This window comes from Sciurus vulgaris (genome assembly GCF_902686455.1).
Source record: "Sciurus vulgaris genome assembly, chromosome: 1".
Classification (NCBI taxonomy): domain Eukaryota; kingdom Metazoa; phylum Chordata; class Mammalia; order Rodentia; family Sciuridae; genus Sciurus; species Sciurus vulgaris.
In genome coordinates this window covers 61,628,566-61,654,065 of record NC_136461.1, presented here as the reverse complement: position 1 = coordinate 61,654,065, position 25,500 = coordinate 61,628,566, and the positions used below count along the sequence as shown (strand labels likewise).

Genomic DNA, 25,500 nt, shown 5'->3' with positions numbered 1-25,500 from the left:
CCAGCCCTCTTTTTCCTCTATATAGTCCATCTTTCCTCCATTCTTGCCTCCCTCCCACCACCCTTTATGTATCGTCATCTGCTTATTAGCGAGATCATTCGTCCTTTGATTTAGAGGTGGTACAGTCATTGACTTCAGCAAAAGGGCCTGGAGCTGGGTGCATGAACATGTAGACTAAGGTAATTATAATTGTTTCCAATGAACTTGAAGGTTACTTGACAATAGTAGATTGGGAGGGTCTACTGGAACTAGACTATATACTGGAAAATTCTTGTCTCTCCCTCCAAATCTACTCTCTAACCTTCTCTGACTTGATTTGTGCTCCAGGAGGTGGATCTGTGAGAATTTCCTTGATGACCTATGTTCTCTCTCTGAATTCTAGTAGCAAGTTCCAGTCTAGAAAACAATACAACAATGTCAAAAGCAACAGAGTAACAATCAAGTTTAATTCTGTAATAAGTAAGCAAGTGCTACAAATTTATAGAATAAGTGCATTATAGGAGAAATAAGCATAAGCTGGAAGAGATTATGTAGTTTAAGACATGATAGAAGTGGAGGAATGTTCTTTGGAGCAATAACATGGGGCTTGTCCTGACTCACCATCTTATTTCCCCACTTAATGTTTCTCATGTTCTTCAGAGGGAGCACTAGACTGCATTAAGGATTGCTTTCGGAAGATGACATAACAAGAGCAAGAAGACCCTAAAATATGACAAAACAGGTGAAACAGTAATGAAATATACAAATTATTTGAGCCCCAATTTAAGTGTAATAACATTGTCAAGTGTGGTCAATTATAGGTTAGGTTATATCTACTCTTATAACTATTTCAACTGATATCTCTTCTCAATTACCAGTAGAAAGGTGAAAGGATTAATTTAGTATTCAACACGTTTAAAAAATATATTCACTCTCTGGATCTGGTACTAGGTTAAGTATCAAAAAATAAAGGTTGATATGACATTCAACTTGCTCCCAAAGAATTTGTTATTTAATGCAGGATACATATCAGTAGTCAGTGAATCTAAATACCAAGGGCCAAGTACTATGGAAGTATAGGATACTAGGGAATGCAGAGGAAAAGTTTCTGTTTTTGATTTAGAGGGTTAAGGAATATGTCTCAAAGGAAATAATGTTTAAGTAGAAGTCCAAGGGAAAAAAATAATTAATGAAACAATAGAACTGCAAAAGGACTCGGGGCACAAGCAGAAGTTTAGCAAATGCCCATGTATTCTAAGGTTAATACACCCATTTACCCCAAGTTAATGTAGTTAACCTATTTATCTTACAGGATTAAGAGAATTCAATAATACCTTTTGTTTTATTGACTAGTTAGGTCAGCATCTGAATTAATGGAGAAAAAAGGATTCTCATTCTAGATGGTCATCACAGATCCCTAGAGTTGTTTATAGTACAGAAATATGTAGAAATAATTTTCACCATGTATGACAGATGTTGTATTTCTCAGATACCTAGGTCGTAAGTATTAAAAGAAGATAGGGATCCAAGTGCAAGTCATTTGTTCTTTGTAAGGAAACAAGTTATTCCCAGGTGGATGCTGGTGGCCTTTTCTTTCTACCCCTTACCTCCCTCATTAAGGAAAGTGAACATCTGAAGGGCCTGAGACCTTCCCCTGAAACTCTGACACCTACCTTAGGAAAAGGCAGGTTCTCTCAATAGGCCAACTTACTCGTATAAACATGAATAGCAATAGAGTTAAAAGCTCGTTATTTCATCTCCTGAACAGAGAGAATGGATAATGGGCAGGTGACTGTGGTATGTAACAGGCTGGTCTATGAAGAAGCCACAGTGTTTCTCTCTAGAAATCTGAGAGCTTCACTTTGAGTTCACCCAACTGAGGGGAAAATACCAATAAATTTACACCGCCATTAAAATAACATTTATTGCGATTATCTCTGTTCAGTGAAGACTAGACAAAAAAAGAAAACCAATAATTCCGACAGGTGTAATATCTTTAGTTATCCTGAAAGATGAGATTTATATGATTCAATATCAATAGATACAGCTATGAAGATAAAAATAGATTTCCCTTTACATTTTTGAAGCAGAAACTAAGAACAACTAATGATGAGAAGCTGCCAGCTCTAACTAGCCACAGCACTATGACGCAAGGAGCAGAGCTAGAGAAGCTGTCTGCAGGGTTATACTTGACAGCCTGGTCTTTCTTGCATCTCACTTTTAGCATCTTCTCATTGCCATGTCCACTCTAAGTTTTCTCTCTTGTGAGATCTCTCTTAGTTTTCTTTCATGTAAGTTAGAAAATAGTAAATGAATATTGTCAAGGGAGTTATCCCCTAGTTCTTACAGTTCTCCTTACTGAATAGGAACTCCCTGGATCAAGGAGAAAAATTCTATAGTTCATCAGTTAGTTTCTTCACATGTCAACTTTCCAGTTGTCTTTTTTTCTCAGCCATCCTCCTTCCTTTATATAACTGTGGTTCCCCTGCATCATCTCCCTCTCACTTCTTTCTTCTCTCTCTGCCCCAAAATAGGGACCTGGGACCAATATTTTTGGTGACACTGCAAGCAGTGTGAGGCATATGTCATATTATATACATGTGGACAGACAGAGGCTATTGATCCACACTCTATGAGAGAAAGAGAAGATCAAGATAGTGTTGCAGGATCAAAACAGGATATTAGACATTTAAAACTAAATTCCAAAATGAAATCCTAATTTTGTTCTTCAAAGTTTCTTTTTTCTGTAGTTTTCTGCATCTCAGTAAATGACAACTCTGTGTCTAGATACACAGAACAAAAATATTAGATTTATCCTTGATTACTCTCTTTTTATCTAATACATCAGCAAAGCATGTCAATTCAGCCTTCTGTCCTAAATGGTCTCTGTCTACTTTTTTTGAAATCTCCCCTTGCCCCTGATACATACGGTCTTTCCTACCAAAGCAGACAAAATGAGTGGTTCAAGATTTCACACTAGTCCTCTGCCCTATTTCACTTGAAGGAAAAACAAAATCTTGCAACAGCCTACGTGATACTCCATAACTTTATGCAACTAGAACATCTACCAACGTGAGCCACAGACAGTTCTTTAGACCATAATAATCAGAACTTTTTTTGTTTTTATTACTCCCTAGGTCATTTTGCAGTACAGGTTGGAGCTCAGAAAGTGAATCAGTGTTAGAACTAGGCATTTGGCAAGGGTTGAAATATGGGCTTGTAATTAAAGTTGTGGGAGTATATATATCTATCTTTGTAGAAAATCAAGTCAGAAGATCAGAGGTCTAGTGCAGAATCCTAAGGAACTTAAACTGGTGATGGTCATGTGCAAGGTGTAAGGATTCACTCAGAAGATGAAGGAGAAGGATCAAGAGAGTATAGTGTCATGAAAGCTATAGGTCTTAGGGAAGAATGAACAGCATTCTCTAAACAAAAAGGCTAGTATTTTTTAGATATATATCTGTGAATTATTTCAATGACTGAATTCATATTTGGAGTTTTAAAATATACTTTTTAAAGTTAGAATATTAATACATGTTCTGTAGTTATATAATGTTTATTATAATAATTGTTATTAGTGTCTTATCACATTGGACATCTGTTTCAGAACTTTTTATTTCTCTGCTTTTTCATCACCATTTTTGTGCCAAATGATTTGAACATATGCAGTTATATGACATTGATGCCTATTTTCAAATAATTGTGATTATTTTAGCATTATTACATGGGCTATTCTGGTTGAAAATGATTATGGTATTTGATCTATACAACTTCTGATGTCTTGACATATAATTATAGATTTCTACAGTTTTTCTTTGAAAAAATCTTTGGAAATTTTCTTTATGCTTTTTGATATAAACAATTGAGCACTGAAATTTGAGTTGTATTTTAAAAATTGAATTAATTGTGTATATCTTAGTTGCAATAAAGATTAAAAGAATCTTACTACAATGCTTTTGGCAAATGATAAGACATTATGTAAAAGTAAATTATCTATTTGATAAATAATATTGTGGTGTTTATTACATGCCAAGCAAAGGGGTATCCAAGAATAAATGTGACTAAATCTCTTTCCTCAGAGTTGCTTTCATCTAGACCAGAGTAACTTTAGCTAAATTTGAAAAGAACTACATTCAAAACTCAAATGGTAAGCTCCTCCTCGAAGACACTCTCATCATGGTATGATTTCCCCAATGCCCAGAAATAGCATCATATAGAATGCACTTAGTTAATGCTTGATAAGTATTTTAATGAGTTTCAAATACATAATGGAGGTATAAAAAGAAATAAGGTGAAACAGATTTCAAAGTATAAATCACATTAAAATGTAAATAAAACTATGTTATGAATTTTCAAAGGAAGGAAATCACTTTTGAATAAAAAGAATCAATTAAGTTTCAAGGAGAAGTGGCATTTTACTGGACTTTATAGAATTGATAGAGATTAACAAGTGGATATTAAGATATTTCTTAAGATGGAGAGAGATGAAAGCTGTTTTAGTCAGCTTCTCAGCTGCCACGACTGAAAGACCCAACCAGAACAACTATAGAGGAATGTAATGGTTTATTTGAGTTGTCCATTGGATTAAGAGAGAAGCTGATGATTAAAGGCTTCTGAGTGTGTCAATGAGGGTGAGGGTGTGTCTAGGAACGATTGGCATGTGGGATAGCTAACTGGAGACCCTCCTTCAGCATGGGCAGCACCATCTAATAGAATGGTGGCTTAGATGGAATAAAATTTGGAAGAACAAGGAAGCAGCAGCAGCAAATACAGGTACCATCCTTCTCCAAAAGGTTCTTGGTTGTTGCTGAGATAGCCTGAGGATATCAGACCCTCCCTTCTTCACTCTGTCATAGATTCTCCAAGGAGTTTCCAGAAGCCTTTGTTTGGGAATGAGCGCTGTTGAGCCCTCTTGTTCTGAGGTCTCAGCCTCTTGGACTGCACAGCTACAGATCCCTCCAGCTCTTCAGCCGAGGACAGCCATTATGGACTATCCAGCTTCTGGTCATGTAAACCAATCTAATAAATTCCTATCTATAATTATACTCCCTGTTGATTCTGTTCTTCTATAGAACCCTGACTAATACAAGGAAGAAAGGTTTATTAAGGGCCTCACAGTTGCAGAAGTATCAGTTCATAACTGGCTGGCTCCATTCCTTGGGGCTCCAGTAAGGCAGGACATCATGGTGGAAGAGTGTGGCAGAGGGAACCAGCTTACATGATGATCAGGAATCAGAGAGAGATAGACTCCATTCTCCAGATACAAAATACATGCCCCATAACCATGCCCCCAATGATCTACTTCCTCCAGACACACCCCACCTTCCTCCAGTTACCATTCAGTTAATCCCATCAGGTAATAATTTACTGATTAGGTTAAGGCTAGAACCAGATCATTTTTCCTCCAAGCCTTCTTGCACACATGAGTTTTGGGGGTATATCACATCAAAACCATAACAAAATCAAGAGTCAGAAAGGGTTGGCAAACATGCATATCCTGATGTTCTGCATGGATTAATAGTATAAAGTTGGTAGCTTTGAAAGGAAGGGTTGTTTTAGTGTAGACTAAGACCAGAATCAATAATGTTGGCTAAATTCACAATTTAAAAGAAAAGCAATTTTTGAACAGTTGAGTAGCTGAGAAATATGAAACTATGCATTTGAAAAAGTAGTCATGCTGTGGTGAAAGATAATTTGATTAAAAATTAAGACATTTTAAATTACTCATATTGGATAATTAGAAAAATAACATTAACTAAATGTTGACTAAAAAGGAGATCTCACTCCCACTGGAAAACCTATTAAGAAAAAGGCTATAAACTATGGAGAAATGTTTGCTATTTGTCACTGTTTAAAGAACTACTGCACTGACTGAAATGCTTAAGAACTAAATATTTTTCCACTATTGCAGCCACCTGGTGAGTTGCTAACAGTTAGACAAAAGCAACCTTAAAGAAACATTTATCACAACACCCCACGCAGCTTCAGCCATGGAGTTCAACTCCAAAATGGGTATTTCCCCTGGGCTGTAAAATTTTGTTTCTGAAAAAAACTCCCTAGGGAAATTAGTTTTTTCTTTTAAAATGATTTTTTTTTTTTTAGTTTTATAGTTATTTGGTGATTTTGCTCAATAAATCTTTGTTAAACCTACCTGTGCCTATCAAGCCCAGGCACTGTGGGAATAGGCAAGATGAGTATTCACACTATTATAATGGATACTTAAAATATAGGAGCCACATCTACTTTTGATGGCAAAGAAACTCAGGGAAACACTCTTTAAGGATTTGTATGGAGAGTGTAAACATTAGTTTCATTATTTGTATTTTGATCCTGCTGCCATAAACATACACAGATGACAGTCAAACACAAAATTACGACTTGCATCACAATTTACTTAAAAAGATGAATGGATAAAATTTAAAAAAAAAATCCCATAGTTAGAGCTAGCAATCATCTTCACTGCCTTTCCAAGTTTTGCAAAGAAAGCTTCTGAGATAACTTTTATTTAATAAGTAAACTTATTGAAGGAAAAGTGAAAAAGTAAAAGCATGTAAGTAATAAAATGAGTATCTTTAACTCAACGTCACAAAAAGTTGTTAATGTTTTCTATGTTGTTTCCTCTTAAATTGTTACTTATATTATTTTTAAAATAAGAATAAGAAAATAGAAGATACTATTCTGTTTCCAAAACTTTTTATTTTTTGGTGGAGACAGGGAGGTAAGATATGAAGAAATAAACAAAGACATTCTCATCAACTTCAGTTCATTTCCAGAATTAACTCTTTTCTAGAGTGGAAACAGACTTCTCTCTTTTTGCTGGATTTTGTTAATCTTTATCTTTTCTCTCTCTTTTTTTTCTGTCATCTCTTTACATATCTGCATTTAGTCACTTTATTTCTAAAAAAAGGAGCAATGGGATCATGTTCTATATAATAATCTATAATTTTATATTTTATTAACTATATGTTGGATATGTTATCTTGATGTATGCATTTTTACTTTGCCAGAGTTGCATGGTATTCTAAGACATGAATGCCTCACATTTATTCAATAGTTTTCCCACTTATAAACATTTAGTTGCCCTTTTTGTTATTATAAAGAGTAGTTTAATAAGTACACAAATGCATATAAAATTCAAAGGGCTTTTTTTCTGAGTTTTGCAGTCAGACTGCTGAGACATAGCTTGTCCCCTTTAAGAGTTTTTATAAAAATTTGAAATTGTCCTATAATTATTTTATTTTCTTCACTTGTTAAGAACATATATATTCATATATACAATATTTATTTTATATATATTTTTTATTATAACTAGTTATATGTTGGGTCCTGTGTTAAATACTACAAATAGACTATTGAATAGAGTGTAATCTAAAGAAGTAGAGACTAGAGTAGAGAATTAGGGGGTCTAAGAAGGCAATTGTACACTTTATGGAAATAGTTTGTGGAAGAAAATAGAAAACAACTTAATTTAGAGGGATGAAAGAATTTCTAATGGAGATATTTATAATTAGAATTAGTGGGTGTTATCCAAGTGAGGTTGGGTTGGAAGAAAATAATCTAAAAAAGAGTAAAATGCATATATGGAAGTGATGAAAATTCAGAGTATCCATATCATTTCTAGGCAAGATGTGTCTAAGAACCCTAGGCCAGCATAGTTGGTGAACCCTCCAGGTAGCAGCACAGCCAAAGGGGAAAGAAGGGACCCGAATTTAATCCTGGTTGTTTTATGGAAGTGCTGTTACCTCTTTTGCACTTGATTTTTCTGGACAAAAGTCCTTGGTGTAAATAAGGAATTATTGGAAAAACACTGGAGGTATAGCTACTTTAAGGGAACACATTGATTCCTAAAGAGGAATGCCTTAGATACTGGTAGGTATGACAGAGAAGGAACATTCATGATCATTTTTATTTCCATTCCTTTACCCTAAACCTTTTTATGAAAAGGAAAATGCCCTGTTTGTCTCTCCTTAAATTCAACTGACTGCTGGTTTCACCATACATCTCTCCCAGATGTCTTTGACATAATCATGATTTGATTGACATTCCCATTAATTTTACTGGAAGCAGCAGAATTGAATCCTGGATTCTGCACCTCCTAAGAAGTTCCACTTCCACCACAGTGTATTCAGTTTTCTCCTTAGGTCAAATACATACCATCCAGCCGATGACAAAGACAAGCTGAACCTAGATGTACTTGTAGATGATTATGGAGATCTCTCTAAAATGTAGCTGTTCTTGTTTAGAGAGCTTTCTGAAGGAATAAGTAGCTAATTATTTCCATACATGATATACACTCTGTTACCCACACATTGGGAATGCTCCCACCACTTCAGCTGTGGTGCTCAATTTGCTGCCCTATGTGAAACTCAAATCAGCATCAAATCACTGGCCAGGTTTACTATGGTTAATAGACTTGCACTAGGTATCTCCCTGGCTAGTCAACACAGCATCTGTGCAATTGTTCATACATTCTGCTGTACTTGAATTTAAGTTTAGGCCAAAGAGAAGAGGTAAATACAAAAGGTCACTACACAAACAGAGTAAAACTCACCTGCATTTCTAAGTTACACACTGATGATTTGCAGAATTTGTTAATATAATGAGATCTGGGGATTTGGGAGGTAAGCATGAGATCAGTACCACAGGATGGTCTCATTCTGATGCTTGGATCTTTATTTAGAGTGACCTTTATTAAATTCTCAGTGAGAAAAATATAATAGTGTGAGTTCCAGTCTCTGTTATCCAGATTCATCCAAGTGACCACAGTGTAGTGTATTTATGAGAAAATTCACCTCAAATCAAGACTATAGCCAGCCCAACCTAAATTGCATGATCACGAAGGGGTGCTGTATTTTGTCAAATGCTTTTTCTGCATCTATTGAGATAATCATATGATTCTTGTCTTTAAGTCTATTGATGTGATGAATTACATTTATTGATTTCTGTATGTTGAACCAACCTTGCATTCCTGGGATGAATCCCACTTGATTGTGGTGCATTTATCTTTTAAATATGTTTTTATATGCAATTTACCAGAATTTTATGTGTCTTTGTCTGGTTTTAGTATCAGGGTTATACTAGCCTCATGGAATGAGTATGGAAGGGCTTCTTCCTTTTCTATTTCATGGAAATAATTTGAGGAGTATTGCTGTTGATTCTTCTTTGAAGGTCTTATAGACCTCAGTTGAGAATCTGTCCAGTCCTGGTCTTTTCTTGATTGGTAGGCTTTTGATGGTGTCTTCTATTTCATTGCTTTAAATTGATCTGTTTAAATTATGTATGTCCTCCTGATTCAGTTTGGGTAGGTCATATGTCTCCAGAAATATGTCGATGACTTTATTTTGGAATTATTCAATATTTGCACTGTCCAATATGGTAGACACATGTATCTACTGAACACTTAAAAAGTGGTCAGTGCAATGGAGGAACTTTAATTGCTTTAAAATATAAGTTAAAAAAAACATGTTTAGTGGCTACCATATTGAACAATATAGTGGTAAAATATGGGAGTCATATGATTTTCCATATATGGATATTTAAAACCACTATTTCTGTAAAAGTATTGGTAACCTTTGTATTGTAATATATCAATAAAAAGGTAATAGCAAAGAGAGAGAGAGAGAAAGAGAGAGAGAGAGAGAGAGAGAGAGAGAGAGAGAATATGAGAGAAATCTTAAAAGAAATGAGGATATTTTCCTAGAAGATGTATATAACAGCTTATGTGAACAACATGCTGTGCATGGTGTTCCACTGATAAATAAAGAAGTGATATATCAGGAGCAAGTCGAGTAACATAAGACCTTCGGAACTGAGAATGATATATAAGAGAGAGCTGACCTTTCAAAAAGAAGATAAAGAGATCTATTTCTTCTTATTGGTGTCTTGGTTTATAATTAAAGTTTACTGAAAAAGAATACTTCCATCTGTGAACTCAATTTAGAGAAAATAAAATTAAATGAGATTTTAAAAAGCCTTTAGCTAAACTAATACCTTCATCTCTATCCACAGTTCAATTGAAAAAATATAAACATTTTGAACACTGAGATGATGAACTTGTAATCTAGTATTGGTAATTTGAATTATGCACTTCATTTATTCCAATTCACCTAATAAATGTAATTTTTGAAGGTAAGTAGCACCCAAAAAATTTTTGTGGAAAGATTTCAAATATATATTTGCCCTTGGATTTTTCTCATCTCCTTTATCTCTCAGACATTAATTCTGTCACATATTTTTAATATCCTAGAATCTTATAGTCTTCTTGAAGTTCTCATGTTTTTTTCTCTTGTCCTTTGGTTGAGGAAATGAAATTTGCAACTCATTCTAAGTCAAATTTAAGTTACGAACATGTAGAACCTACATGTAAATCATGCCCTTAAACAAAGAATGACAAACCTGCTTATTCCATATCAGAAGTGTATGAATTAAATGTATTACAATCATAGCATATTGTACATGGATTAGAAGTTTAAGATTTTATTTACATTTTAATAAACACTAAATTGGTTGATTGTGGTTCTTTGTAATATAATTTGAGAGATAGGTTATGTTTAAACAAATGGAATAATTTTATATATAAACTGGCTGAATTAATTTGTTGGTGCTGTGGATCTTTAAATAATAAAGGACCTAAGTTATATAATGATTATGAACCATGCTATTAATTTAAAACAAATTATGGCCATAACTGGAAAGAATAGTTAACAAAATAAACAAATGTATTCTAAAATATTTATTAATTTATTTAAAAAAATCAGGCATATTCATGTATATATTTTTTAAATTATTTTTATGAACCTCATTGTGAAAAAAATGCTTTGCTGACATAAATTCTTCAATTCTCACTTCCCAGAAAAAAAAAACCTTTGCCACTATTCTTTATTAAGATGCTTTTTGCGGTGTTTGAATCTCTTAACTTTTCAGTTAGATTTGTACCATGGTTTGACATCTTATAAGGAATAGAAAGATTTAGTTCTTATTATATGAATACCCACATGCACACTATTCTTTCACCCTTTTTCCTTTGAGTTTATATAAAACTTTACATTTCTAATGCTATATAAATATTTTCAAAGTTGAGTCAGGTAGTGAACTATGGTTTCATTTTAGTTCTTTTACAAATTTTAATTTTCCTTAAAATTGATTAATAAAATATTTTTCATTTGCTTAATATCATGTGAATTTACTAAAAATATCCTCAAAATTTGGCACAAATATAAATCTCCAATAAAGATTCACTGAGTGCCTTTAAATTGCTTGGAGAATCTGGGACACAACAGAATCCTATAGAAAGTTTTCTGACCACTTGGAGCTCACAGTCTAGCTAGTGAGGCAGATAATACAAAATATTATAATAAATAAATACACTATTTGTAATATTAGAAAGATTAAAAACTGGGGCCAAGAAGGTAGGGTAGTTATAGGTATAATGCAGAACTTATTATTAAATGGGGAATAGAGGTAGGTCTCTTAAAAGGCAATTTTTGAGAAGAGATGGAAAGAAGGAAAAATCTTTGGAAGAAGTTGAAGGACCCAAAATGGAAACATGTCTGGCATGTTGGAGAAGTGTGTGTGTAAAGAACTGATGGAGCCAGGAGGTGACGGGTAGAGGATGGTGTTGGGAAATAGCATCTACATAATATGGAGCTTTGGAGGTTACTGTTCTGGCTTTGACTTTTATTAGAGCTTGAGCAGAGGGAAATGATAGGATCTGACCTATGTTTTAAGAGGTGCTGCTTGGCTTCTGTCCTGAAAATTGCAGGTGGAGAAATGCTAAGGGCAGAACAGAAAGAAGAGGAGGCAATTATAGGAAATCAAGTGAAATATTTGGTGACTGTATTTTCACACCCTTTAGGAGCTTGAGTTTTTGTATTTTCCTTCTAATTGTTGTTCTTCAGGTGTCACATTCTCATTCAGCAGTCTCACAGATTGACTAAAAATGTGCTCATGGGGCTGGGGAGATAGCTCAGTCGGTAGGGTGCTTGCCTTGCATGCACAAGTCCCTGGGTTCAATCCCCAGCACTGCAAAAAAATAAAATAAAATAAATAAAAATGTGCTCATGCTGGAATCTTTCTTTACCATCATCTGCAAGATGCCCTTTGCTTGCGATGTATATCTTGTTTACTATTCAAAGTCTTTCGCTTTCCTCACAATTGTCCTTATGATGGAGCAAATATTTAGTAGATTCTTGAGAAAGGGCATAAAAAATATTTTTCAAGGACTTGCAAGTCTGAAAATGTATTTTTGGCATCCTTATAGTTGAGAGATATGTTGGCTTAGCAAATAATTCTACATTGAGAAGTAAATCCACGTAGAAGTTTAAAGACATTGTTTCTTTGACATCTGGCTTCTAGTATTGAATTTTCATATCATCTCAATGGGGCCTTGGTCTTATTATTTTCACTCTTTTTTTCTGGAAGCAAATGTTCACATCTCTTTTTCAAAATTGACATTCAAAATTATTTCAATAATATTTTTGTATCCTTAATTCTTTAATAAATCCTTTCTCTATTTTTATTATTTTTTTACAGAACTATTATTACTTAAATATTAGATCTCATCTACACTTGCAGTTTTCTTCTAATTTTATAGCTACTTATCTTTCCGCCTCATTTTCTAGGTAATTTCCTCAAGTTTCTGTCCAGTTTTCCATTGAATTTTTCTTTTTTGGTATCATGTACTAATTCCTATGAATTCCCTTTTGTTTTCTAAATATTCTGTTTCTTATGTGTTCTACCTATTATCAGGCCCTCAGTGCAGCTATGGAATCACACTAATCTGTTCTCTTTTTCTTGTAGATGGTGAGTTTCTTCTTTAATCCCTGCACACAGATTTATGTCTTTCCATACTCATATTCAGCTGAAGATATTGCTTTCTATTTTATTGAGGAAAATATCATATGTGCAAAAAGTGTTTCTACAAGTTCTGAGCACCGTTTCTACATAACACCATCTAGACCCACCTGTGCAGTCTCTCACATGTTGTCATGGTGAATTATACATGCTTCTATCAAAGACTTTGATCCTCTCCCTTACTTAAGGACATCAGTCCAGCAATTTTCAAATCTTTTACCTGTATCAATTGTTAATTCTCAAGGAGATTATTCTTATCAGCATATCATCACACTGTAATTTATCTCATCATAAATACTCTATGCCCTATTTACCTGTAGGTAATCACTCATTTTCTGTCTTCACAATTTATTTTGAAAAATATTTATTTATACTGAATTTTTCAATTTTTTTTTCTTATTTTATTCTCTCTGAAACTAACATAAAACATATCTTTGCTCCTAGGAGATCACATTTGTGTTTTTGTTGGGACCATGTTTGTTAAGCAATCCGTGGCCTGATTTTTGTTGATTCTGATGATCAGTGGTCAGTTCTCAAGTTAATTGATATGTTATTAGTATTTGACAAAAGCTTATTCTGTTCTCTTGGATTAACTTTCTTTACTTGGCTTTTAGTTTTTCTAGTGTTTGCTGCTAAGTCACTGGCAGATTTTCCTCAGTCTTCTTTAATAAGTTTGCCTCATCTTCCTATGACTCTTACTAAAGCGCTGTCTCAGGGCTCAACCCTTAGCTTTTTCCTCTGTTTGTACTCTGTCACAGGTCATCCCATTCAGCTGTGTCACTTTCAACACTCTGTACTTTGTTGCTTTTGGATCACGGATCTCTAACCTGGACCTATCATTTGATCACTTGAACTCCAACCTTCCTATGTACCTTTGCCTTCTTTATATTTCCACCAGAATTCCTATGAAATATTTCAAACATAATGTAAATTTCTGTTTACTCAACTCTGAAACAAGTTCTACCTGAGCCTTTCCCATTTTAAGTATTGATAATGTTTTTCTTCCAGAGATCAAATCAAAATCTTGGAAGTCAATTTTCATTCTTTTCTTTTTCACACAAATCACAATATAATCACACAGTATGTTTCACTTTACCCTCAAAGCATCTAAGACTCACCGCTTATAAATCACATGCTATGGGCTTGTGGTCTCAATCACTACCTTCCTTTCCTAGATTATTTTATCGGTCCCTGACCTGGCCCCTTTCTCCTAACCCTGATCTTCTACAGTGTGTTTCAATATATCAACAGAAATAATCTTTTTTGAAAAAGTCAGATAATATTTCTCTGTTGAAATCTCAATAATGAGTTCCTGCCTTTTTAAAGGTAAAATCCAACCTCCATAATAAGGACTTCAAGTCAGTTTAGGATTTGTCCTCCCATTACTTACTTGACTTCCTCCCCTACTGCACTTCCACCTTCATTCTGCTCCAGGCAAACAGGCAGATGGATCTCACTGAAGACAACAGGAAGTTTCCTACTCAATGGCAGTTTCACTTTTTGTTCATTCTGCTTGTAGATCTCACATGTCTCATTGCTCATCTTCAAGTCTTTGCTCAAATATCGTTTTTAGTAATGTCTTCTCTAATGACCCTGTTTAGTGTTGCACAATTATTTTAGCTTCTTGCTAAAATAATTTTTCTCTGTAGTAATCATTATTTTTTACGGCATAACATAATTTACTTAACTAGTATATTATCAGCCTTCTCCCATTATAACATAGAATTCACGAGGGAAGAATATTGGTTTGTTTTGTTCATTGAGTTAGAATAGTATCCCCAAACAGAAGGTAATCAGTAGAAACCAAACCCTAGGTGCAAAATTCAAAAGAAAAAACACTTTAAGACCGCTATTATAGCTCTTTTCAATGATATAAAGGAAAATATACTTGAAATAAAGGAACAAATGGGAAATCCTAGCAGAACAGAAACTATAAAGAAATCAAGTAGAAATTATACAATTAAAAAGTAAAATGTAATAAATAAATGTACCTGGAAAGACTAAGCAAAAAAGCACAAATGATATATAAAAGGTTTAGTAGACTTGAAGATAAACAATATTAATTGTCTAATCTGAAATAGTCACAGAAAAAATAGATTCCAAATTGAAGAACAGTCTAAAGTATTTGAGATATGAAAGTTCTAATACACAAGCAATTGAAGATCCTGAAGCAGAGGGGGAAAAGAAGGATTAATAAAATAATTTGAAAAGAATAATTGCAAAAATTACCCCCAATCATTAATTTATAAATTTAAAGGTCATTAAGCCAAAAGACAGAATAAATATCAAGTAAATTACATCACAGTTATACTGAGATGAATAAAGATAAACACAGAAGTCTTAAAAATGATGAGAAAAATATACAATTGAACAGAGGAACAATGTCAAATACTGTGTATTTTTCATCAGAAACAAGGGAATTTTTAATATAGTAAAATTATGTCTTTACAAATAACTAGATATCTGTGGAAAATATTCTTTAAATGTAAAAGTGAATAACATACTTAGATAAACCAAAACTAAGAAAATTCTTTGCAGCAGACACACACTAAAATTAGATTCTTCGATCTGAATAGGTATGATATCACAAGGAAACATTTTCAGGAAATAATGAAGACTATCAGGAATTGTACTTATGCAGATAAATATAAAATAAACTTTATTTTAATTTCTTTAAAATGCATTTATTATTTTTTTAAAAATGCTAATATTATGAGGTTAATATCAAACATGTATTATATATGAAACTATAGCATAAGTGATGGTGGTGGTTGTAAATGAACCTATAAGTTTGTGCATTTGTTGCCATTTACATTAAATAGAGTAATATCAACACAGTGTGAAGTATGGAAATCTGTATTGCAGTCCTACAGGAAAAGGTAAAGAAAAATTCCTGCAAATTGGAAACAACTGGAAATAATTAGCCTAAATCTAATCGTATCAGTAATTTCATTACACATGAACAGTATAAAAAGATTGTTAGAATGAATAAAAATTTAGTAAGTGTCTCAGTGTATACGGGTTGTACTTGTCAATCCATGGGATTCATTACAGGGCGGAATGAAAGTAATATTTTACTCTTGGGTATTCATTTTCCTAGATAGGAACCATAGTTCTCCTTTATTAAAAATAGAAGACTGGCTTGCTGTATGTTGTGTGAGGCTAATAAAGGCCTGAAGTCTCTTCATTCAATATGTAGTTTTTCCTTAATTCTGATGTTTTCAGTGTTGTATCTCTACCTCTGCTGAGTCTAGTGCCCTTGATTTAAAGTTCTGTCTTGATTGATTCTCTTCAAATAGTCAACCTTTTATATTCTACAAAAACAGGTGCAGAAATAATGTTTAGTCTGCCTGTTTTTAAAAAAAATGATACATTACCTTAAAAAGGCTTTTATTTTTTCTAGATGTGCACATAGGACACATTTGAGCAATACAATAGTGGTCTTAATAATGTGGTAGAATGAGGAAGTGGACCTTTTAGGAAAAGGTGAAAGAAAAAAATTTCTCTTGCTTTATAATGCTGTGTAAAGAGACTTCAAATACAGGAATAATTCCAGTACTTCTATAAACTTTCTCTGCTCTTTACTCTCTCTACTTATCAGGAATTATCTAACTTAATATTGGAAGACTCAAAGGCCACCTTTAGTTTATTTCTTCAGCTTTTTTTTTTCTGTTCTTTTTCTTTTAGAACCTGTTTAATATGCAATAGAAATGTATTTATTTGTTTTGCCCATAAGTGAGCAAACCCTGACTCTTAGAGTGATCTGTGATCTGCCAGTGGGTACAACTGACTAATTAAGGTGGGTGCAAGTGACTTCAAACTTAGAGTGGTAGTATCCAAACAACAAGCCTTTTAATGAAGATAATTTCTTCATTTGTCTGTATCTTGAATTTCACTTCTCAGCAGTTTGAATTAATAAGTCAAAAGGAGGTACTGTATACTTTCCTCTTAATATATCAACAGAAATGCTTTAATTGTATTCAAAATGTAAATATCTAGAGTTTGTGATTTTTTTGTTTTTTCTCATTGAGATTTTTAAAAAAAGAATTATCATGTCATCAAAACACAAATTGTCATTTTTCTGGAGTTTATCTCAATTGAGTGTACTACCTGTATAAAAATCATTTCAATGCTAATCATACACTTAGCAGAGTTACTAAAATTATAAAGACTAAATGACAAAAGAATGGAATAAGTGGAAGTTTTACATATTGGTGGTGGGAGTATAAATTGGCAAAAATACTTTAGAAATATCACTTTATGTTACCTAATAAAATTAATCACAAGTTTATTATTTGTCCAAGAAACTATATTGCGAAGTGTATTTTCATGAGAAAAAAGTATATATGTCCATCCAAAACATGTGGGAGAATGGGCCATGGTGGTGCATACCTGTAATCCCAGTGGCTAAGTAGGCTGAGACAGGAGGATCCCAAGTTCAAAGCCAGCCTCAGCAACTTACTGAGGCCCTAAGCAACTTAACCAGAAACTGTCTCACAATGAAAAGGACTGGGAATATAGCTCAGTGGCAAATTGTGACTGGGTTAAATCCCCTGTACCAAAACAAACAAACAAAAAAAACAAAAAAACACATGCAAGACTAGTTTTTTCATAAGTAACCAGAAAAAAAAATTGCAAATAACGAATGCCCAATATCAGTCAACTGACAAATAAATGTGTGCGATGTTAATAAAATACAACACTACAGAGCACCACAATGAATAAAATTGAATACTATAGCTATAAAATGAGTAAATTACCACCATATGAGAGAAGGGAAATCTCATAGACTTTGTGTTGTACAAAGAAACCAGATAGAAAAGAGTGCATATCACAAAACTCCAATTGCATATAGTTCAGGAATAAGCAAAACTGATCTATTTATAAAATAAATCAGCATATTAGCTACCTTTGCAGGTAGGTAACTAATTCAGTGGACACAGAAGATAACAGGAAATATTTTGAGGTGTCCTGGAAATGTTCTAAATCTTGACTTAAACAATGATTATATGAGTATATGTTAAATCTCTAAAAATGATTTTAAAATTGCTAGTTGCTTTTTTCTTTGCTTTTCTACATTAACTTTGTTCTTAAAAACTTGATTTATACCTCTTTTGAGAAATGTCTGTTTTGACTATTTTCCTATTATTGATTGGGTTGTTTTTCTAGTGATAAGTTTTTGGAGTTCTCTATATATTCTGGTTATTAATCCTCCACTGCAAAGGTAACTGGCAAAGATTTTCTCCCATTCTGTAGGCTCTCTCTTCACACTTTTAATTGTTCCCTTTGATGTATAGAAGCTTTTAAATTTGATGCCATCCAATTTTTTTTTTTTTTTTTTTTTTTTTTCTTGGTATTATTTTCTGAGCTATAGGGATCCTAGTAAGGAAGTCATTTCCTGTGCCTCTATGTTGGAGTGTTTTCCCTATGTTTTCTTTTAGGAGTTGTGAAGTGTAATAATAATATGAAAAATATTTACCATATTTAACCATAAGGCAAATACGAATCATCTTCATCTCACTTCAGTTAGAATGGCAATTAACAAAAATACAAATTGCAATAAATCTGGCAAGTATGCAGGGGAAAAGGAAATCTTAATAAGCTATTGGTAAGAATGTAAATTACTACATCCACTAAGAAAATCAATATGAAGATTCTTCAAAAGACTAGGAATATAACCACAGTATGATCCAGCTATACTACTCCTTGGATTTATCCAAAATGAATTAAAGACAGCATGCTTTAGAGTTACATACATTTCCATGTTTACAGTAGCACAGTTCACAGTAGCCAAGTTAGGAGATCAGTCTTGGTGTCTGTTAACAGAAGAATGGATAGAGAAAATGTGGTATGTATACACAATGGAATTTTATTCAGTCAGAAAAAAACAAAATTATGTCATTTGCATGAAGAAGATGAAACTGGAGAGTATTATGTTAACCAAAATAAGCCAGATACAGAAAGTTAAGGGTCATGTGTTTTATTTCACATTTGGAAGGTAGAGAGAAAAATGTGGGAAAAAGAATAATGAAAATAGAAAGAAGACCCATAAGGTAGAATAGGGAGGAAGGAAGGGCCTGGGATGGTACCGAGAAGTGAAGTTGATTCAAATTGTCATGTCCGTAACAATATCGCACAATGAAACACACTTCTCTACATAAGTGTTATGTACCACTAAACTTTTTTTAAAAAATCTTCATTTCTATAAGGCAATTATATATAGTGAACCTCACCATATTTTAATATTTTGGCAGATTTTTTTTCGTTTTTGTTTTTATTTTGTTGTTGAATTTTTTAAATTATTTATTTTAATTAAAAATCATAAATTTACATAGGGCAATATTGTTTGATTCATTCTGTTATTTTTTTCCCTTCCCCCATCCCTCCCACCCCTCTTTTCCCTCTATACAGTCCTTTCTTCCTCCATTCTTACCACCCTCCTTATCCCTAACCCTAAACCTAACCCTAACCCTAAGGCTAACCCCTCCTACCCCCCCTTATATGTCCTCATCGGCTTATCAGCGAGATCATTCGTCCTTTAGTTTTTTGAGATTGGCTTATCTCACTTAGCATGATATCCTCCAATCTCATCCATTTGCCTACAAATGCCATAATTTTATCATTCTTCATGGCGGAGTAATATTCCATTGTATATATATATGCCACAGTTTCTTTATCCATTCATCAACTGAAGGGCATCTAGGTTGGTTTCACAATCTGGCTATAGTGAATTGAGCAGCTATGAACATGGATGTGGCTGTGTCTCTGTAATATGCTGATTTTAAGTCCTTTGGGCATAGGCCAAGGAGATTTCCTAACACATATAGTAGATACTAAGTAAATATTAATTTAATAAAAGTGAATAAAGCTGACTTTCAAAATGATGTAGCCTATCAATATTAATAATAATTTATCAAGCCTAAAACCTGAGAATCAACATTTAGTTAGGAAGTTACATTGTAATTGTTGTTTTAGGAACAGCAATGAATCTTCCTACATAATTGCTTAACTATGGAAGTTAATGAAAAACAAGAGTAGAGTAACAAAATGTCATTCATTTTTAAAATTATTAAGTTAAAAGATACTTGCACTTGATGGTAATATATCACAGGAACTAACATAATCCTTATATTTGAGAAAAAATAAGTTTTTTCTGTTTGATGACTACCTAGGGATACCTATTACTACATACTCAGATGGAATTATAATCTCATGGATTAGGGTTTGCCAAATTACAGTTTAAGTCAAAATGTTCTTAGAAAGGAGGCAGAGGCGGTGGAAATATGTGTGTGCCTGTTTTCACTTAAAACAGCATCCATTCCTTAATATTGTACGCTATTATCATACAACTTCATTCTGATCTACTTACTATTTTGTCTTTGTATCAAATTCTCATATAAAACTTTTAGCCAGGTCTTATACATGAATAATAAGAGAGTTGGACACTGTATTTTTCATTTGCTTTTTGCTTGCTTTAGTTTGATGGGCAGTGCAATGAAATCAAGGGAACTGTGACTGGATGAGACAAAATTATCAACTCTAAAAAGACATGATTAGATTCAAACGTATTTCTCTTGTTAATGACGTTATTAACATCTTTCAATTTAGAAGCTCATGAAATAAAAGAAAATTCAGTCTTTAATACATTGACTAATGATAAAAATTTCATGTCTTAGTGTTTCAAAAGAAGTATACACTTCATCAGCATCATTCTAACATCTAGAAAAAAATAAATCCATCATTTCTGGTGTCAAGAAAACGTGCTCAATTGAATTATCTGGTTGACTTTTCGTTCCCCTGTACTTTAGAAAAAATGCAGCAGGTGTTCTATTTCATGGTGATTATTTCATAAACATGCCTAAATTTTCATCCACTGTGAAGAAAATGACAATACATTCATAGATGGATGAACAAGGTGTTTAAAAGAGGCTATTTGTGTCCTTTCCATGTTTCAATAAAATTAATTGAAATGTTTCTATTTTTCCATTATATAGTGACACAGTAACTTGAAATAAGTATAAATGAGCTTCTTTAATTTTTAATCATATATTTTATGTACCAGTAATTGTAGAGTATCAACTTTCATCATTCATCTGCAAAGTAGGTAATAACAAGCAAAGTACATACCTTGCCTTCAAAGGACTTCAAGTTTCATGGTGAACACAAATGGTCATGCTGCAGTGTGATAATGTGTTGGCATAACCACTGTGATAAAGTGACTTTTTTTTTTTTTTATCTTCCACCTGTTACACAAAACAATAAATGTAATGGAGAATCATGCACCCAACTTATCTTTAATTAACTTGTCCCAGTTCCAACATTGATCAAGCCTGGCATTTGATGCAATATGCCATGCAGTTATTCTGAAAATTATACTGTTATGGTTTAGATATGTAGTGTTCCCCAAAAGTTCATGGGTGAGACAATGCAAGAATTTTCAGAGATTAAATGCAATGATTATGAGAAGAGTGACCTAATCAATGGATTAATACACTGATATGAATTAACTGGGTAGTATCTATAGGTAGGTAGGTTAGGTATGAAGGAGGCAGGTCACTGGGGATGTGCCTTTGGTGCTTACATTTTGTCTTTGGTGAGCAGAGCTCTCTTTGCTTCCTGGTTGCCATGTCCCGATCTGCATTCCTGTGCCATGACCCTCTGCATGTTCTGCCTCACTTGGGCATAGAGCTATGGAGTTGACCAGACATGGTCTGAGCCTCTGAAACCATGAATCAAAATGAACTTTTCCTTCTCTACGTTGTTGCCAGGTCTTTTGATCACAGTGACACAAAACTGACTAATAGACACATTCCTTGAAAATTAAGAAATGCCGCTAGCATAGATTCATTATTATTAAATCAAACTTAATCTCACTCTATACTTTCCTTTAGCTTCTCATATTTTCCACTAGATCCTCTGAAATTCTGTTTATAAAATTTTCTCTTATATACCACACTTTTACTATAACATTTCATCTACTCTGTGATCTTAATTTGACCCCTCTTCACTTTTAACTTTCTTAAATAGAAGTTGACCACCTTTTTCTTCCTTTAAATCTAGACTCTCTTTTTCTGACATTACTTGGTTCATTTTTCAAAAAAATTACTTTTCTTCTGGCAATCAATTGACATTTTGAGGTCATTTCTAATTTTTATAAAATAACTAGTTCACAGTAATGTATTTCATGGGACGGGTCTCCCTCCCACTTTCTATCCTCCTAGCTCATGTGCACAGGTTCTAAACGTCTCCACCTCCTTCTGTTGAGGACTTCAGCACAGATTTCATCTATTTTCTCTCTACTCCAACCCTTCCAATCATCTTGAATAAATGCAAAATTCAATTTTTTGATGCATTACATCAATTTTTAAACAAATATGCATCAAACATATTTTCAATGGACTGAGCATTCTGTTTGTCATTATAGATAAAAGTGTGGTTACTTCAGACAATAGCATGAAGAAGCTCACATTATAAGACAGATAATTGGACCAAATAGTCACAGAATAATCTTTTACAAATATAAAAGAAACTTGTTTAAAGAGCTGTGGTGAGAAATTCTATAGTAAGACATGTAGTTTCAGTCTTGAGTCCAGTCTAGTCCCCATCTCTACTTTCTACCCCTCAATAACTCTCAATTTTCTTATTACCCATCATATCTTCCAAACTTGTACTTATGGAACTTCTCTCCATACCACGTCTTTTGAAATTTGGTGCTATTTTTCATATGAATCCATCTGTCTGAAGTATCTAGCCCTCCTCTTGGCCATCTGTCAAACTCTTGTTCATACTTTTCAGCTTAAAAATTAACTATCAGATGAAAATGTCTCTGATACTGCAAAGGTTGAAATACCAACTCTTCTGTTCTTCTATGCCCTTTGTGTGTACTTCTTCGATCTGTCATCATATACTATAATAATTTTAAAGTGTCATCTCTTTAACATGCCTCTGAACTCCTAGAAGATAGAGACTGAATGTACATACCTAATGACTAGGACATAATAAGAGCTCAAAAGTTTTATGAAATGAAGTTTGACATACAAAAGAGGAAAGATGCTAGAGAAATTGAAATCAAAGAACAGGTCTTTTTATTCCTTTGATGTTCCTTAGAATAACTTCCTTGTTAATAATTGACTAATTTTGAAGCATAATGAAAATTACCTCTGTGTCTTCTGAATGGTCTAGACATCTTTATTAGTGAGGTACACTAATTTCTTTATTAAGTAAGCTTCAAACTAGAGTACTAACCACAATGATTTTTATTTTTGTTTTTGCAAATTCCAGTGCTGATGTTCCTGTCAAGTATCTCTACAGGGTGGCTCCTTTCCATGTGGTGACTCTCAAAGATGCAGGCTTGATCCAGCTTATGAATCTGCCATCTGTAAAACAAGGTTTCCTAACTTGTTGAAATGAGAGAAGAGCATTTATGTCAGCCTGGAATTGATGCTTTCCACTTCTGATTATATTTCATTGGCCAAAATTAGTCAAATAGCATCACTTGTATACAAAGGGCAAGCCAATGTTCTCAAGTGCAGTTTTACACTATAAAGGACCATGAATATCAGTGACCTATTAGTCCCTAATGTCATGCAAGTGAACTGACTCAGGTAACTACAAATAGGACATGGTGGTACATGACTATTATCCCCACAACTCTGGAGACTGAAGTAGGAGCATTGCAAGTTTGAGGCAGCTTGCATAACTTAGAAAGATCTTGTCTTGAAGTAAAAAGAAAAAAGTAAAAAGAAAAAAAAAAAAAAAAGGAATGCTGGAGGGCTTGGGATGTAACTTATGCAGCTTAGTGGCAGAGTGGTAGAGTGACCTAGATGATTAAAGAATAAATAAATAAATACATAAACACTGCAAATAGTAGCCGTTCTCTAGAAGCTAGGATCTGATAATTAAATCTTCTAAAATATACATCTGTAGGTGACTGGAGCATAGGCTTACCTGTGAAGGAATAAAATATTCTTTCTGAAATGTTGTTTAATTTGGAGCAGCTTTTAAAGTACTAGTTTCATAATTCTAGAACATATACAGCTATGTTTGGTTGCCTATGTTTTATTGTTGATTTGGAGAAAATATACTTGGAAGAAATATATATGAGTAAGCATAAAATATATAGATTTTATTTAAAATTTAGATGATTGGTACCATGGAATTGAACTTTTGTTATACCATTTATCTAAGAGATGTGCTGAGTTCATGTGCAGTTAATCCTCCTATCTCATTATGTCTTATCAGTGACAAAAGAGCTCACAAGTCTAGTTCAATTATAATTTGAAACATTGACTATGAGTGTTTTGCTATTGAATTCATAGTGCATCTAGATAGTGTTTAAAGCCTAAGACAATTAGCTCATGCTATTTTCTGGCCAAATTGTATATCAGTTGTTGTATATATGCCAAGAATATTATAAAGCTCTGGTCATTTAAAAAAATCTCTGATTAAATTAAATAGTATTATTTCCTTTACAAAATAAAAAAAAAAAAAAAACTCATACCTATCATCGATCTTTCATTACTCTTATCACTAAGTGTAAGTTTGAATAACATTTTTTTTCTGTTCCCTTGACAAATGTTTATTGTGTGTTTGTCCATGTGCTAATTTCAGTCCTTGATATGAAAAATGCTAAGGTTAATAAAGCTCACTGTAAATCTCAAAATGCAGTGTTTATCCAAATGTACTGAAGTAGATCCCCTTTTGTAAAAAAACGTGTTCTAATTTACTGTCACTCCAAGGAACTCCAGTATTCCTTGAAACATAGTTTAGGAAACATTATGTTTTTATATAACACAACAGATATCATTAAAGGAAAAAATACTTAACAGGATAAGAATGGAACAGGATAAGAATGGGTTTCAGAATGTTTTGCAACTGAGTATAGAGTCTTTCTTGCCAGTTTATATCTAATTTAAAGTAAATTTCCTATTTGGTGAACTTCATATTCCTTACCTGTGAATTAAAATTATCTTATGATTAGAGAATATATGGTAAAATTTTTTGCAAAACATGAAGCACAGTTATTTCTTCTGTGACTGTTATTTTTGACTATTCTTAATTTAACTTCCTTGTTTTCAAATCAAACTGAGAAAGTTTTAAAGTTCCTAGTCTATGGTGTCAACCTCTTCTTCTATCAAGATACTAAAAACTGAGTAGAAATAAGAGATTACATGGAAAATATCAATGTATACACTTCAAATATCATAAAATGAACTGTAAGAAGGGAAATTTCCAAATTTGCTAGCGTATTTTCATTATACTCACTCATTATTCCAAATGCTTATTGAGGGAAATATCCATTGAAATTACTTTTGGAAAAAATTGCTCCTTTCTTGCAATGGTGGAATAATTCTGCTCCAAGACCACACGGAATATTCTATCCATTTAGCAGCAACAACAGAGTAATTTTCTGGGAATAAAATTTTTCATTGCATATTCAATTTTCATTTTTAAAATGGAGAAGGTGCTGAATTGATGTTCAGTTATTTTCCTTTTATCCATCTATCCAATTTTCTGTCCTCTTTTTTATGCATTTATTTGCTTATTTAGCAAATATTTGTTAAATTTTTATTGTTTCCTGAATACTGCACTAGATATTAGAGGTCAATAATGAACAAAAATATACATAAGTCTACACTTTGTGGAATTTAGGTTGATTCCATCAGAATT

At 33.2% G+C, this 25,500-nt stretch overlaps 1 long non-coding RNA gene across 2 annotated transcripts; it reads left to right on the top strand.

The window, feature by feature from the left end:
• Positions 1 to 2: 2 nt before the first annotated feature.
• Positions 3 to 23,570, top strand: LOC306655130. 2 transcript variants are annotated; one of them, XR_013762206.1, is made up of 5 exons: positions 3 to 721; positions 4,059 to 4,126; positions 9,988 to 10,107; positions 16,519 to 16,630; positions 23,113 to 23,570. It is a non-coding gene; the product is annotated as an uncharacterized lncRNA (long non-coding RNA). The 2 variants fall into 2 exon arrangements; XR_013762205.1 differs by lacking the exon at positions 16,519 to 16,630.
• Positions 23,571 to 25,500: the final 1,930 nt, after the last annotated feature.